Source organism: Grammomys surdaster, unplaced genomic scaffold, assembly GCF_004785775.1.
Source record: "Grammomys surdaster isolate TR1022 unplaced genomic scaffold, NIH_TR_1.0 362, whole genome shotgun sequence".
Classification (NCBI taxonomy): domain Eukaryota; kingdom Metazoa; phylum Chordata; class Mammalia; order Rodentia; family Muridae; genus Grammomys; species Grammomys surdaster.
Window position 1 is genome coordinate 510,862 of NW_021604781.1, and position 14,357 is coordinate 525,218.

Sequence of the window (14,357 nt, forward strand, 5' to 3'; positions counted from 1 at the left end):
TGCCCCGAGTTAAAGGGCCCTGAGTTAAATCCCCAATTCCAGAGCAAGAATACTTGCCTAGCATATACAAGTCTCAGATTCTACACTCAGTACTGAAAAATAAGAAGAAAAAATATATATATAGAGAGGAAACCTGACCCAGTCTGGTGCCACAACCCTCTACATTGTTGGTGTCCTTCTATCAAAGCAGTGACTGAGGAAGAGACACTGCTCTGTGAAAACATGCAGTAAACTGGATAAAAGAAATGTGTTACGCTTAATATACATCCAATATACACTTAATAGACAAAGGGTTTAGAGTTTGGTAAGGTTATGGTTCAAGAAATTTAACCAGATGGACATTCCTGATAACTGCAGCTTCCTGCTCAGCATCTTGTTTTAACCTTCCTTCTAGGCCATGTAACCAGACAAACCGGCTGAAGCAGCTGCCCATCGCTAGCTGTCCTAACAGGATACTGTTTTTTGTTTTTCTTTGTAGCTTTGTTTCTTTGTTTGTTTGTTTGAGACAGGATCTCTGTATGTAGTCCTGGCTGTCCTAGGTGTCTCAAAGTAGACCAGGAAGGCCCTGAACTCACAGAGATCCTTCTGTCTCTGCAAGAGCCACAGTGCTGGGTCAAGGACGGTGGTTTGGTGCTCCTGAGAGGCCTCAAACAAGAAACAGGAAGAAGGGTGTTATAGATGTACTCTCAGGACTTCCACTCCTCCTTCTGCCTTAGTTTTTCACCTCCTGAACTCTGCTTTAGCTTCAGTGAGATGGAATATGGCCTACTTTAAGGAGCCATTAGGAGTGAAGGGCTCAGCTTGGTGGTAAAAGGATTTGGAGTCTCTTGAATAAAGACAGTATGTAAAACAAGCAGCCTGCCCCCAGGACTGTCTTTCTGTATTCATCCCTCCTATTTGCTAAGGCACAGTTTCTGGTTTGTTTATCATAAAAGGACTTCAGATTCTTTGGACGAGTATTGGAGGCTTCTGTATTAACTTTCTGGTCCTATTGCTGCCTCTGTTACATTTATCTCTTGTGGTTCCATAAAAAGTCCTGTCAGGATGTAATGTTTAGTTAAGAGTCAGTCAGCAGGTCTGTAAGTCCGCAATATTTTCTCCAAAATTCACTTTTACTAAAAAGGTCTCCATGGAAACGATCTTTCAAAAATTCTCTTTTAAATTAATTTCAGAACAAGTGGTCCTCACACACCAAAGAGGGTGAAGCTGAAGTCCACAGTGAGCCTGCAAATGAGTCCAACCTCCCAGAGGAGCAGCCAGGGCATCCAGGGCACCAGAGAGGGTACCTTAGGACGAGCTGTTGAAGAATGAGCAGGCACATGTCTCTGCATACACTCCCTCCTCTGTGGCGGCTGGGGACAGTAACAGTTTTCAAAGCAAACCAGATACTAGTAAAGAAAAATCTTTGGTTTATTTTGAAATTGTATAGATGCCGCCATGTCTGTGTGGATTCATGGCAGTGACTGTCAATATAGAGGGCAGGCTAAGAAGACACACATTCACATTCTGCTTATTGATATGGAAGAGGGGGCATAGGAAACAAGATGTGTTGGGGGGGCACGTTGGCAGAGTGTTAGAAAAAGCATTCCAATCTTCCTGAAGATAGCCAGCTCCTACTGAGTCTTCTGCTGTGAATTCATGAATCTAGTATCATAAACTCTCATGGTAAGTCTTTTTTTTGTTTGTTTGTTTGTTTTGGTTTTTGAGACAGGGTTTCTCTGGCTGTTCAGGAACTCACTCTGTAGACCAGGCTGGCCTCGAACTCAGAAATCCGCCTGCCTCTGCCTCCCAAGTGCTGGGATTAAAGGCGTGCGCTACCACCGCCCGACTTCATGGTAAGTCTTTATGTAGACTCTCAGCCATTTACTCTCAGATGGGACCACAGGTCATCCACTCCAAACACGTGAACGCCCATGTGCTGAATAAACAAAACAAGACAAGAACTCCAGGAGGGTTAAGTGAGCTTGTGAAAATTATCAGCCTTTGTGTGACTTATGTTTATTGCCTGGCTACTTAGTCAGGTTCCCCAGTAGACCTTGAGAACATCTGGTGGTCACATCTGTGTTACAGCCCTACAGTGTGCCCTCAGACTATAATTAGATCCAGAGTAATTTTCTCATCGTATGTCAGGTCCCTCATAGCACCACAATCCAGATCAAATATTTCCTTTGTCAAAACCTGACGACACCAATTTTTAAAACCCATCAATAGCTGTAACCAAGCATAGTAAGTGTGTCTGAGTCGTGACAAGTTTCTCAAAAGCTTTCATGTGTATGACATGCAATATTTACAAATGGAGATGTGTTTCCCTTTCCACACAGGCTTTTTGCTCAACTGAATGAAGCAGAAAATGGGCTCAAAAATCTCCTTCAGAAAAGCAAGATAATGGGTTTTGGAGGGATTTTGCTAACTTCTGTCAGTGGTGTGTGTGTGTGTGTGCATGTGCGTGCGTGTGTGCATGCGCATGAACGTGCATGTGTGGGATCAGCTGCCCAGAGGTCAGCTTTGGGCGTTGCTCCTCAGGCATTGTCTTTTGACACAAACACAAACAATTTGACACAGTCTTTCATTGGTTTAGACCTCTTCCGTTAGGCTGGGCTGGCTGCTCAGAACCTCCAAGGATCCTCCTGTCTCTGCCCCCTCAGCAGTAGGATTATAAGTGTGTACCACCACACCCAGCTTTTTACATGGGTGCTGGGAATTGAACTCAGAGCCCCCTGCTTGCCCAGCAGGCAGTTTATCAGCTGAGACCCAACTTCCTTCATTGTTGAGCCCATTAAAGCAAGAATTTCTCACTGCTTACACATTGCATCATATGGAAAAACGAAGAACATGAAAACTTACAGGACACTCTGCTCACTACCGTGGAGGTCACAGCAAAACACGACCACGATGTCACCGGACATTTACATCTCACATATAATGCAATGCCACTTTTTAAACGCTGCCTGAGGCCTTCTGGTTCCTTGCTTCTTAAGGAAGCTCTGCCAGTCAGTACATCAGTGAGGGACTGTTGCCCTCCTTGAGGCAAATAGAATTAGAAGCCAATTACTCTTCTTTTACAAGAACCTGGAGTGTGAAGTTTTACATGTGTGCTGGACAGAGAAGACTGTTTGCTGTCCATTTGGGGTAGTTGTTTAACACCCCCCTCCCAAAAAAAAAATACCCTGCTAAGTTCCCCAGGCAGAGATTTTTAAAGGCTGCTTTGTTGGCAGCTCTATGCATCCGTGGCCCTGCCAACATGGAAGTGAAAACTGTTTTTTTCTTCTTTCTTTTCTTCTTTTTCTTCTTTTTTTTTTTTGCAACAGTAAATCTACCAATTTTACAGTCAGCTGAACAGCAATAGGTTGATTTGTGTAAAGTCTGCACTCACAAAGGAAACCTGGATTTCAGCAGCTTGAATGGCTGAGTCTGCCACGTGATCCTTGACGGGGAGACACCCTTACAGCTTGTATCTAGAAGGACGCAAGCCGGCCACTGTCACCTGCTTCTCGGCCCAGGTGCTGACCTCTCAGGCGATGAAGGGCCTCCAGGCAGGGTGGCAGCAAGGCTGGGTCTTTGTGTGGTACTGAGAAGCCTTTTCCAAATCGGGAGCCTGCTTTCTCCAGCAGCCTCAGGAGGCAGAGAAAGGAGAGGTGAAGGTCACCCCCAGGGTCACAGTGGGTTAAATTTAGTTAACATCAGAGGTTATAGCTTCTAACAAGGGCTTCAAGAAAACTTACTGGAAGATGCAATTTGTTCTTTCTTTGTCCATCTCCTTTCCCCTCACTCTATTGAGAGTGACAGCTTAACAAAGTTTTTTTGCTTGCTGGGGGTTTTCATCCATTAGAGAATAAAGGACCACATTCCTAAAAAGGGATGCAGGTGGAAGGCTTTCTAAAGCACCCATGATTTTCACATTGCAAGCTTTAAAATAGGCTCCCTGCTTGGCTAAGTCAAAACTAATCTATGAAGGGTTGCTGAAGAGAGTCCTCATTAGAAATGGAGGGACAGGAGCTCGGTCTTCTAGAAGATTCTTTGTATTTTTCCCTGAGTCATCTTAGGATAGACTTTCTAGCCAGTTAGAAATTCCCAAAGAAGACGTACATTATGCATGAGGTATAGTTCTCTAAACCTAGAGAATAACCCTGGGCAGGAGCTGCCAAACAAATTTGTGAACAGAACATACGCTATTGTCTTCCTTAGGCTTTATCTTATTTAGTTTTATTTGTATGTGGATAAGTCTTTTGACCACATGTATGCATGAGTTCATGTGCATGCCTGGTACCTGTGGAGGCCAAAAGAGGGCTTTAGGTCCCCTAGAACTGGTTGTGAGCCTCCATGTGGATGCTGGGAATTGAACCCATGTCCTCTTTCAAGAACAGCCAGTGCTGTTAGCCACTGAGCTTTTTCTCTTGTGATATAGCTGTTCCGCAGTTTGTATTCACAAATGGACTGCTTTGGAAGTCCTTTCAGGGCACAGTCAGTCAGTACACATTCACCTAGCCATTGGAAATGGGAGATCGCCTGCTGCTGTTGGGCTCGTTCAGCCTGCTCAGGCCTCAGGTGTTATTTAGCCAGGTTTCTCTCTCATTAGGAGGTTTGGCATGCCTGCGTTATTTCAGTTGATGGATATTTTAACATACTGAGCCTGGATTTCTCAATCCATGCTTTCTACTCAGTGGTCAGCAAAGTCATGTGCATTTGAAAACACATTTGTCTCAGGTAGGGCTAGAATGTCTTTGGTTATTATTTGGGATTTAAGATGTTTTGCATTCCAGGGCTACACAGAGAATCCCTGTCTCGAAAAACCAACCAACCAAACAAACAAACAAAAAACAAAGATGTTTTGCATAAGACAATCTTCTAGACATCTAAGCTTACCTCTTGAGTGAATACTAATTTTTTTTTACACTTAGCATTTTTAAAAGGTTTGTTATTTTTTTATTATTTTTAAACTGTATATGTATGTGTATGTTTGTGTGTTTATGTTTGCATGTATATGTATGTGTATATACATGTTTGTATGTGTGTGTTTATGTATGTGTGTGTCAGGAATTTCCCTCTCCAATATATTTAAATATTTGTGCAGCAGGAGGCCTGTGATTGGACAGGGGAAAAGGGAGGCAGAGCTGAGAGTTGCAGAGACAGGGATGCAGGGGGAGAGAGGAGGAGGCGAAGATGGAGGTGGCCGTGAACCAACATGGCTTTAAGTGGCCATAGGTAGTTATGATAAAAGGTTAGGATAATTGGGATAGCTTGTCTAATCTGTGTGGGCATCTTGTGACTTGAGTATTTACTGACATATAAATCTGACTGATTAATTATAAACTTCAAGAGTTTTGTTTCTACTGAGTTGATGGGTGCTGTGGCAACTGACCATGGGGTGGACAGTCGTTGCATGGAGCTAGTGTGGCCACAAGGGGAGCCTGGAAGCTCCAGCCCTGCTGGAGAGCCTGCTGAGATGAGAACACCCGGCTGGGGCCAGGTAGCCTGCTGGTGTTGGGCATAGTGTGGGAACTTGGTGGTTCTATTTGGTTGCTAAATGTGGGACCGCCAGAGCTGAGAGTTGGCAGTAGAGCCGGGAAGCTTGCCAGTCGTCTTTCTTAATACCTCCTGCTACATATGTGTGCTTGTATGTGCATGTATATGTATGTGTATGTGTTTGTGTATGTATGTGTGTGTATATATATATGTATATATATGTGTGTGTGTGTGTGTGTTCGTGTGTTTGCATATGTGCATGTCTGTATGTGTGTGGTGTGTGTATGTGTGTTTATGTGTGCACGTATATGCATGTGTATATATGTGTGCTTGTATATGTGTGTGTTTGTGTATGTGTGTTTGTGTATGTATGTGTATATGTATATATTTGTGTTGTGTGTTTGTATATGTACATGTCTGTATGCATGTGTGTGTGAAAGTGCCCAAGGAGGACGAAGGACAGAGGCATCAGATCCCTCTGGAGTTGGAGGCAGTTGTGAGCCACCTGATGTGGGAATGGGGAATTGAACTCTGATCCTCTGGAAGAGCAGTATGTGTCCTTAATGTCTGAGTTACCTCTCCAGCCCCTTATATTATATTAAATTTTAAAAATTACCATTTTTAATACTCTCTATAATAATGTTTTTAATATCTGGAATTTAGCATATGATTTTTTAAAGGGCAACATCATTATAACTATATTATTATAAGATGGCATTATAATACCATCACGCCTGTGCTAAGTGACCATGATATCATGGGATCTGAATTCACAATTCTTTTTATATGTTGTTTCTCCTTTTCTGCCATTACACTGCCTGCTATCTCTTATTGTTTTTGTTTGTCTTCAAAATTATGTGTATGTAGAGAGTAGAGTGTGCACGGTGGTGAAATGCAGGGACCCAAGGAGAAAAAAGCTTCAGATGTCCCTGAAGCTAGATTTACATACAAGTGGTTGTGGGCCACCTGATGTGGGTGCTGGCATTCAAACTTGGGTCCTCTGAAAGAGCACCAAATGCTCTTAAGGCACAAACCGTTTCTAAAGCCTCCCTCATCTCACTGTTATATCTGCCTTGTTTGCTTTACTAGGCCCCCCTCCCCTGAATTTCTGCACAAAGTCAAGTTCCGTCTCCCTGGTCTAATACAAGCTCCAGCTTATCTGACCCGAAATCACTTGCGGCCAGGATGACCTTGTCATAGCAAAGCTCTCTGCCTGTCCTTTCCTTCAAACAATAGCACAAAACAAAAATGCTCTGGGTGGTTGTTCTGTCCAGAGAAGAGACTGTGGCAGCCACACTTCAGGTTTCAAAGAATGAGTTTACTAAGCATGAAGCAAGCAAAAGGAAAAGTAACTAGTTGGTTTCAACTCAGGTTGCAACAACCAAGCCAACGATGCCGAGCCGTCATCCTGGGTTTGACGCTGAGCTGTCATCCTGGGTTCCTGGGACAGATTTTCAGTCCCAGCCTGGGATTCTCTCCAGGGAAGAGTCTCTCTCTTTTTTTTGTTCCCAGCACAGGCATTTTAATACCAAGGGGTCAAGAATAGTAACTCCTATTGGAACTGTTTTGACTTCTAACTGTCCTTAAGAGCACAATGCTTTGAATACTATTGGCTGTTGAGTGTTTTCCCTTTTTCTGTTATGGTGCCCAAAACACAGTGTACCCCAGGAAGATACTCTAGTCTTGGAGGGCACCAGAAAAATATGCTTGAGTGTGAAACAAGGTAGCCCCTTCATCTCAAAATCCACTCTCAACAAGTGCCAACAGCACATGGAAATTAACCAATATAATCCACATTACCCTGGTTTTCTACTGCTGAACTGAATTGCAATTTTCTTTTCCTGTATCTATTACCCTCATTAGCACACCTACAATATTCTGTACCGAACACTTCCATTTGCCTCCCCGGCCCGGCTCTGTTCTCAGTGACCATACCTGGTCTCAGCCTATGAAAGGGTGCTTTTGCACTGAACATCACAGCCATAGTCCATAAGGCCTGGGTAGAAGTTTGCTTTATGGGAAGCTAGAGAACAGACTGGCAGCTTGCCAACATGAGGCAGGAGATCAGTTGAGCAGAGATGGTGATTTGTGACAGGAAGACTAACTGGAAATCTATCCTCCCCTTTGCCAGGCTCTAGCAGCATATGCCTGCCTCAGAACGATCCCTTACAGAAAGTTAGGAGTGGAATATGGTAATGCATCTGAGTATGGATGATCTACCAGCAGCTACACCCATCAAGAAAAATAATGCTCCCTTCCCCAGCAGACATCAACTGCCAATGGCTCCTTAGCTAGAGCTGGTGCTTCACAAGCCCTTCCTCCATCCGTGCTGAAATATTGAGTGACCTTTAGGACTTGACCTTGAGTAGGTCGAGTGCAGATGACCACAGCTGCGGTGGGTTCATGCGTATAATGGCTGTGTCTTGTCCAGAAGATGGCATCTCAGAGCACCTGCTCATGCTGCAACTCTAGCATTCCTACTGCCCTCTCTTTAATGATGCCCCTTGAGCCTCTCGAAGGGGTGGTAAAGACTTCTTGTTTAGAGTCAAGCACTCAACAGACACTTCTTCTTGGCATCTGGCTAGTTACCAGTTTTGGCATTTTTAACCGCTACCCACTGCAACTAACCTATGTGTATAATCTTGAATATTTAGAAGGCAGTTGACAACATGTCCATTTAGCAAAACAACAGCAGTAGGTCCCCCACTTGGTCCCATGAGCTCCCCAGCCACAGGCTTTGGATGGGGCTCACAGTTCCAGGCATTAACTCCTGTCTGCAGGATGGTCTTCAAATCCATCCAAAACAATTTGTGGTCCCTCTAACATTTATGCCAATTTTACTCTAGTTACATATATTGCCTAGCAGGTTGGTATCACAGCATACAGGGTTCTTTACTGGACAAACCCATTAATGATTAATTCCTCCCCCCACCCCTCAGCAGCCTAAGCAGTACCTTCTGGTACCACAAAAGCTAGCCCGAAAGGAGGAAATGTCCCACCCAGTTTCTTTTTATTTTTAAACAGTATATTTTCTTTTCTTTCTTTTTTTTTAAAAAATTTATTTATTTTATGTAATTGAGTACACTATGGTTGTCTTCAGACACACCAGAAGAGGGCATCAAATCTCATTACATATGGTTGTGAGCCACCATGTGGTTGCTAGAAATTGAACTCAGGACCTCTGAAAGAGCAGCCAGTGCTCTTAACCACTGAGCCATCTCGCCAGCCCCCCACCCAGTTTCAACTGGATTTCCCCATGCCTCAAAGCTATGAGACACAATCAGTTTTCATCACGAGATCGTTGGATGGTTAGATCTTACAGGAAGGGGAGGCAGGTGCAGGGGTTGCAGTGGAACTGTCCCTAAAGAGGCTCTTCCAGTGAACCTGACCACAGAGAACACATCAGCAAGGCTGCAGCTGAGGCTGGACCCGCCAGGACTGAGGAGAGGCAGGTGAACCCTGCCTGCCTCTGCAGAGTTGTTCTTCCTATGCCATAAGGCTTCTTCTCTGCCATGGCTGACTCTGCTCTCTCTCCTCGCTGCTCTCTTCCCATGGGGAGAATTTCAGGTCAACATGAGGCAGATGGTTTTGGACTTTTTCCCATTGCTTTTTGCAGCTATAGAAGGATTTGTCATTGTGTTTTTGCTACTACAACTGTCTGCCAAGACCCACATTCCTTCAAGACATTCTCAAGTGAGTTTTGACGTGGCAGGTCTTGCTGGGGACTTCATGGTTTGTGAGCATCCAGGCCCCCTTTTCCCCCATTGGGAGGCGAGAATTAGAGAGGAAGCCGGTGGGCAGGAGACATGGAATTTGGGGTGGAGACCAGGCCAATCATAAGAGGATTACATTCGATTTCTATGTGGAGGTCACAGCTTGGTCTTTGTTATGCTTTGCTGGGTTTATTTATACATTTTCATCTCTTTATTACTGTTGCTCCGCTCTCGGTGACACTCTGGCCTTGCTGAAGCAGAGTTTAAAAAAGGAAAACAGTAATTATTAACTACATTCTCAGATGCGGAGCCAGAATGACACAGAACAAAACCTCCCTTCTGGTTCCCACTCCCACGGCTTCACGGGGATCTGGAGTCCGCTCACACTTAGCAGGCTTCTTGAAATAGACAGGGCTTGTGTGCCTTTGAATCCACCCAGATCTCGCCTTTGCAGGGCCGTGTTCTGGCTTTTGCACTGTCTGCTTTTGTTCCTTACCTTTCACACGGTACTGGGCCCAGTTGGGAAGGGAGGAGGTGTAGGTTAAAACGTTTGACCTAAAGACAAATACTTTTTCTCAAATTCTTTTTTGTTTGTTTGTTTGTTTTTTTGTTTGTTTTTCGGGATAGAGTTTCTCTGTGGTGCCCTGGCTGTCTTGGAAGTCACTCTGTAGACCAGACTGGCCTCGAACTCAGAAATCCATCTGCCTCTGCCTCCCCAGTGTTGGAATTAAAGATGTGAGCTACCATTGGTCCACCCGAAGTCCAGAGATCTAACCCCAAGCTCTCAGGACACAGGCAGAGACTCCTTGCTGCAGTTACTGAGAGATTCAGAGCGACTTGGGTGAAGTCCATGGTGAGTATGATGTCCTGACCAACCCTCAGGAACATGGGAATAATATAATGTTGCTTCTGAGCCACAAGATAACAGGGGTTTGTTGTTGTAATAAACAAAATAGGGTTCTCTTTACTACTCACAGGGAAACAGTCCTTTGGGTAGCAACTTGTGGCACTTACGAAGATCTAGAAAGGTGTTTGTATCCTGTATTATCCTAAAAAGCATGGAAAGTATACATACACTGTAGTGTTATTTTCTGTTTTGTTTTGTTTTTAATTCAGCTCACAAGGATCCATCCATGTATGGGACTGGAAGTCAGGTCTTTTTTGTTTTTTTGGTTTTTTTTAAACATGATGCAGTGACATCCTTTCCGTATAGGACAATGGAAACCAGTGACTATAAGATGCACACATATGGGTTATTTTAAAAGGGGGAGGAGGCTGGAGAGATGGCTCAGTAGTTAATAACACTGACTGTTCTTGCAAAGGACCTAGGTTTGATTCCCAGCACCCACATGGTGGCTCACAACCATCTGGAACTCCAGTTCCGTGGGAGCCAATGCCCTCTTCTGACTTCTCTGATCACTGATCACATGTGGTGCACATCCAAACGTGTAAGTAAGAGGCTTACACACAAAGTACAAATGAACAAATCTCAAAAAAAATTTAAAAATGAGTTTGATAGGGGTGGATCTAGGAGGAGTTAGGGTGATGAATGTGGAGGGGGTGAATATGACCAAGAAGGCAAAATTCTTAAAATGTAATAAAAATATTTTAAATGGATGCTTATTTAAATATTTATTAATCCTCAAAGAATGCAGCTACACTTATCTGCCCCTTTCTGCTATAAAGCCTGTTTTTTTCCTGAGATATATATATATATATATGTATATATATATATATACATATATATATATGAATGAATATATGAATATATGATTATAAATATAAATTCATTACATTCACAGATTATATTTATTCATTAGTATATGGAAGAAATTAAAGACATTTTATTTGTTTGATTTTTTTATTGAGACAGTGGTTCTCTGTGTAGCACCGGCTGACCTGGATCTCACTATATAGACCAGGTTGGCCTTGAATTTACAGGTATCCGCTTGCCTCTGCTCCTGAGTGCTGGGATTAAAGGGTTGTGCCACCATCACCCAGCCAAGACATTTAAAACATCTATTTTTTTATTTTAATTAATTAATTCATTCATTCATTAATTGTGTGTGTATGTGTGTGTGTAGGTGCTCACAGAGGTCAGGGGTCTTCTTGGAGCTGAAGCTGGAATTACAGGTGGTTGTGAGTCACCTGACCCGGCTGGAGGGGGGTTAAATGAAGAGCAGAAGGACTCGTAACTGCTGAACATCTCTGCTGCCGCTAAGGACGCGTTCCAAGTCCTAAGAATGCATCGTGTTCTCCGTCGTGCCCTCTGCAGCGCTCAGCTACAGCTCTCCCTGCAGCTATGTCAGACCTCTATTCTCAGTGACTCGTTACTGAAACTGCAGCTTAGCTTGTAATATCCTTTTTACATTCACAGTTTCATGGTTTATACATTAAGGTCACAAATCACTTCACAACAGAGAGACACTCTGAAACACATCACCAGGCACTCTGTCATTGCGCAAACATTCTAGACCACACTTACACAAACATTCTATTGCACATCTAAGAACCGTCATGGTGCCTGAAGTAAGTCCTGCACAGAGATCTACTTTTCAAAAGCACATGGCTGTGTTTAATTACATCATGCAATTGTCATGTCAGGTATGACTGGCAAGAACAGATTTTAGGAAAGCCAACTTGGGGTCAGAGGGCAACCCAACAGGTAAAAGCAGAAGTGAGGTGTATGTAGAGAGCGTCCTCTCCAACATTGCTGGCTGTAGACATCCTGTGTGCAGTCCACAGAGGCCATGGAGACAAGAGGATGCCATGAGTCCTGGTCAGGGAAAAGATAGTAAAAAAGACTGTTTGTTCTGCACATTAACACTGCAAATGGTACAGAGGCATCATGCTTAGCATCTGGTGAAGGAATACCAAGTGCACATAGTGAAGGTCAAAGCAGGAAGACAAGTAAGCCTATGGAGACTTACCTAAACAACTCAGATCCAGTCATTGGATGGGGAAGGGCTGCTTGGTTAGGCAAGAACGTTGCTCACTAAGCCTGTCAGAGACATGGTCAAATATGTCATGATGGTGGTGGGAATTACTTCTGGATCGAGGCTGTTTTGTTGAGCATGGCTGTGATGGCATTATTCATGTACCTTTGTCAGTACTCTACGGAATGTGTAAGCGGCTTTTTCTAGTTTACTATATCCATAACCTAACTGTCTGGCATTCCTTCAATAAGATTTATACAGTGAAATGGAGATTTCTGATTTCTTTGGACTCAGTTGTGTTATGTGGTGTTTTTCTGGAAACTGTCTTATGAGAGGATGTTTTCCTGAAACAGATACTTGAGAGGAAGTGTGATGTTTATAAGTAGAACCCAACAGACAGCGAATGAGGCTGTAGCATTGGTTCACCTTGCAACACTTTGCTGGTCTTTGCTGATCTTCTCTTGCGGAAACTTCATAGAGGGAAATGTGCCAAAGAACTTCTTGCCATGAGTGTTTGACATTTGATGCTTTGGAGTGGACTGCTGCTATCCTGACAACGAAGATCGGAATAACCTCAAAGAACTACTTCTAACAGGTCCACATACCCCCTTGTTCTATTAACCATCTTTCTCCCCTAACTTTGGTTGATGGGCTAGAAGGGAGGTTGAAGTGCATATGAACCCTTATTAAAGTAGAGTTTGAAAAATCTAAGCCTACAATACTGTCTTTTTTTTTTTTTTACATAAACTGTGATTTTTTTTTTTTTGTTTTTTGTTTTTTTGGTTTTTCAAGACAGGGTTTCTCTGTGTAGCCCGGGATGGCCTGCAACTCACTCTGTAGACCAGGCTGGCCTCGAACTCAGAAATCCGCCTGCCTCTGCTTCCCAAGTGCTGGGATTAAAGGCGTGTGCCACCACTGCCCGGGTGATTTTTTTTTTTAACACTGACAATAACTTTATTTTCTAACTTGTACTCCCTTAGTATTTTCGTCGGACAACACAAGTTTTAGAACTGGATCACTTGGCCCCTTCTCTTCTTGTCACCCCCCCAGTTCAAAATGCTTGTACTTCTTAATGGCCAGCATTGTCTTGGATTTGGAGTTGGGCTCAACACACTCAAGCCTGTACACAATCTTCTTTGTGGTTTTCTTTCAGAAAATTGGTTTTGTCTGCTATCTTAGCTAGGGTTTTACTGCTATGACCAGACACCATGACCAAGGCAAGTCTTATAAGAACAAAATTAATTGGGGTTGGCTTACAGGTTTAGAGTTTCAATCCATAGCAGAAACATGGCAGCATCCAGGCAGGCATGGTGCAGGAGGAGCTGAGAGTTCTACCTCTTCATCTGAAGGCTGCTAGCAGAATATTGACTTCCAGGCAGCTAGGATGAGGGTCTTAAAGCCCCCACACACAGCGATACACCTACTCTAACAAGGCCACACCTTCTCCAACAGGGACACTCCTTCTAATAGTGCCACCCCCTAGACTGAGCATATGCAAACCATCATATCTGCCCACCATAGCCACTCTACTTGTGATTCTTGGGCATACAGGGAATCCTTGCTCTTCTTATATTAGGTCACATTGTGAAGCTGATGCGTGCCACATTTCTACAGAAAGTCCTTAAGGTTTTAGGTACGTTGACCATCTTTGCAGTAAAAGTATGTACGCAATGAAAATGAGAGACCTGGTGTCTGCAATCGCCACCTCAACTGTGCACGCACTGAACAGGAAAAGGAGACAGCGTGAATTGTTAATGGCATGGATGATTCTTGGGATACAGTTTAATTTTTTTAAAATTACTTTTACTTATTTACCTTGTGTGCATATGTGAGGGCTGGTCATAGGTACAACACAGAGAACATACCAGATACCAGAGGACAACTCACAGGAGTTGATTCTCCCCTTCTACCATGCAGCTTCCAGGGACTGAATGCAGGCTATCAGCTTTGTTGACACCCCTGTGATACAGTTTTCTCCCCTTTTATTGCTTTTTCACTTTTTGCTTTGTCTTAGTTTGGTTTTTTAAGACAGGGTTTTTCTGTGTGGCCCTGGTTGGCCTGGAACTTGCTCTGTAGACCAAACTGATTTCAAACTCACAGAGATACGCTTGCCTCTGCCTCTGAGATTAATGGCATGCTTGTTATGCCTGAGTTGTTTATGTATTTTTAGACAGAGGACAGAAATTAGTGGACTCTAACCGACCTGAGACTACTACAAAGATGTCTCAGGGAGTGGAACTTATAG

At 43.5% G+C, this 14,357-nt stretch overlaps 1 long non-coding RNA gene across 2 annotated transcripts; it reads left to right on the forward strand.

Annotated features, from left to right (window-relative positions):
• Positions 1-9,572: 9,572 nt before the first annotated feature.
• On the forward strand, positions 9,573-12,823 carry LOC114631460. Of its 2 annotated transcripts, none has more exons than XR_003712963.1 (3): positions 9,573-9,682; positions 9,804-10,029; positions 11,261-12,823. It is a non-coding gene; the product is annotated as an uncharacterized LOC114631460 (long non-coding RNA). The 2 variants fall into 2 exon arrangements; XR_003712964.1 differs by having other exon boundaries at positions 9,600-9,682; positions 9,896-10,029.
• Positions 12,824-14,357: the final 1,534 nt, after the last annotated feature.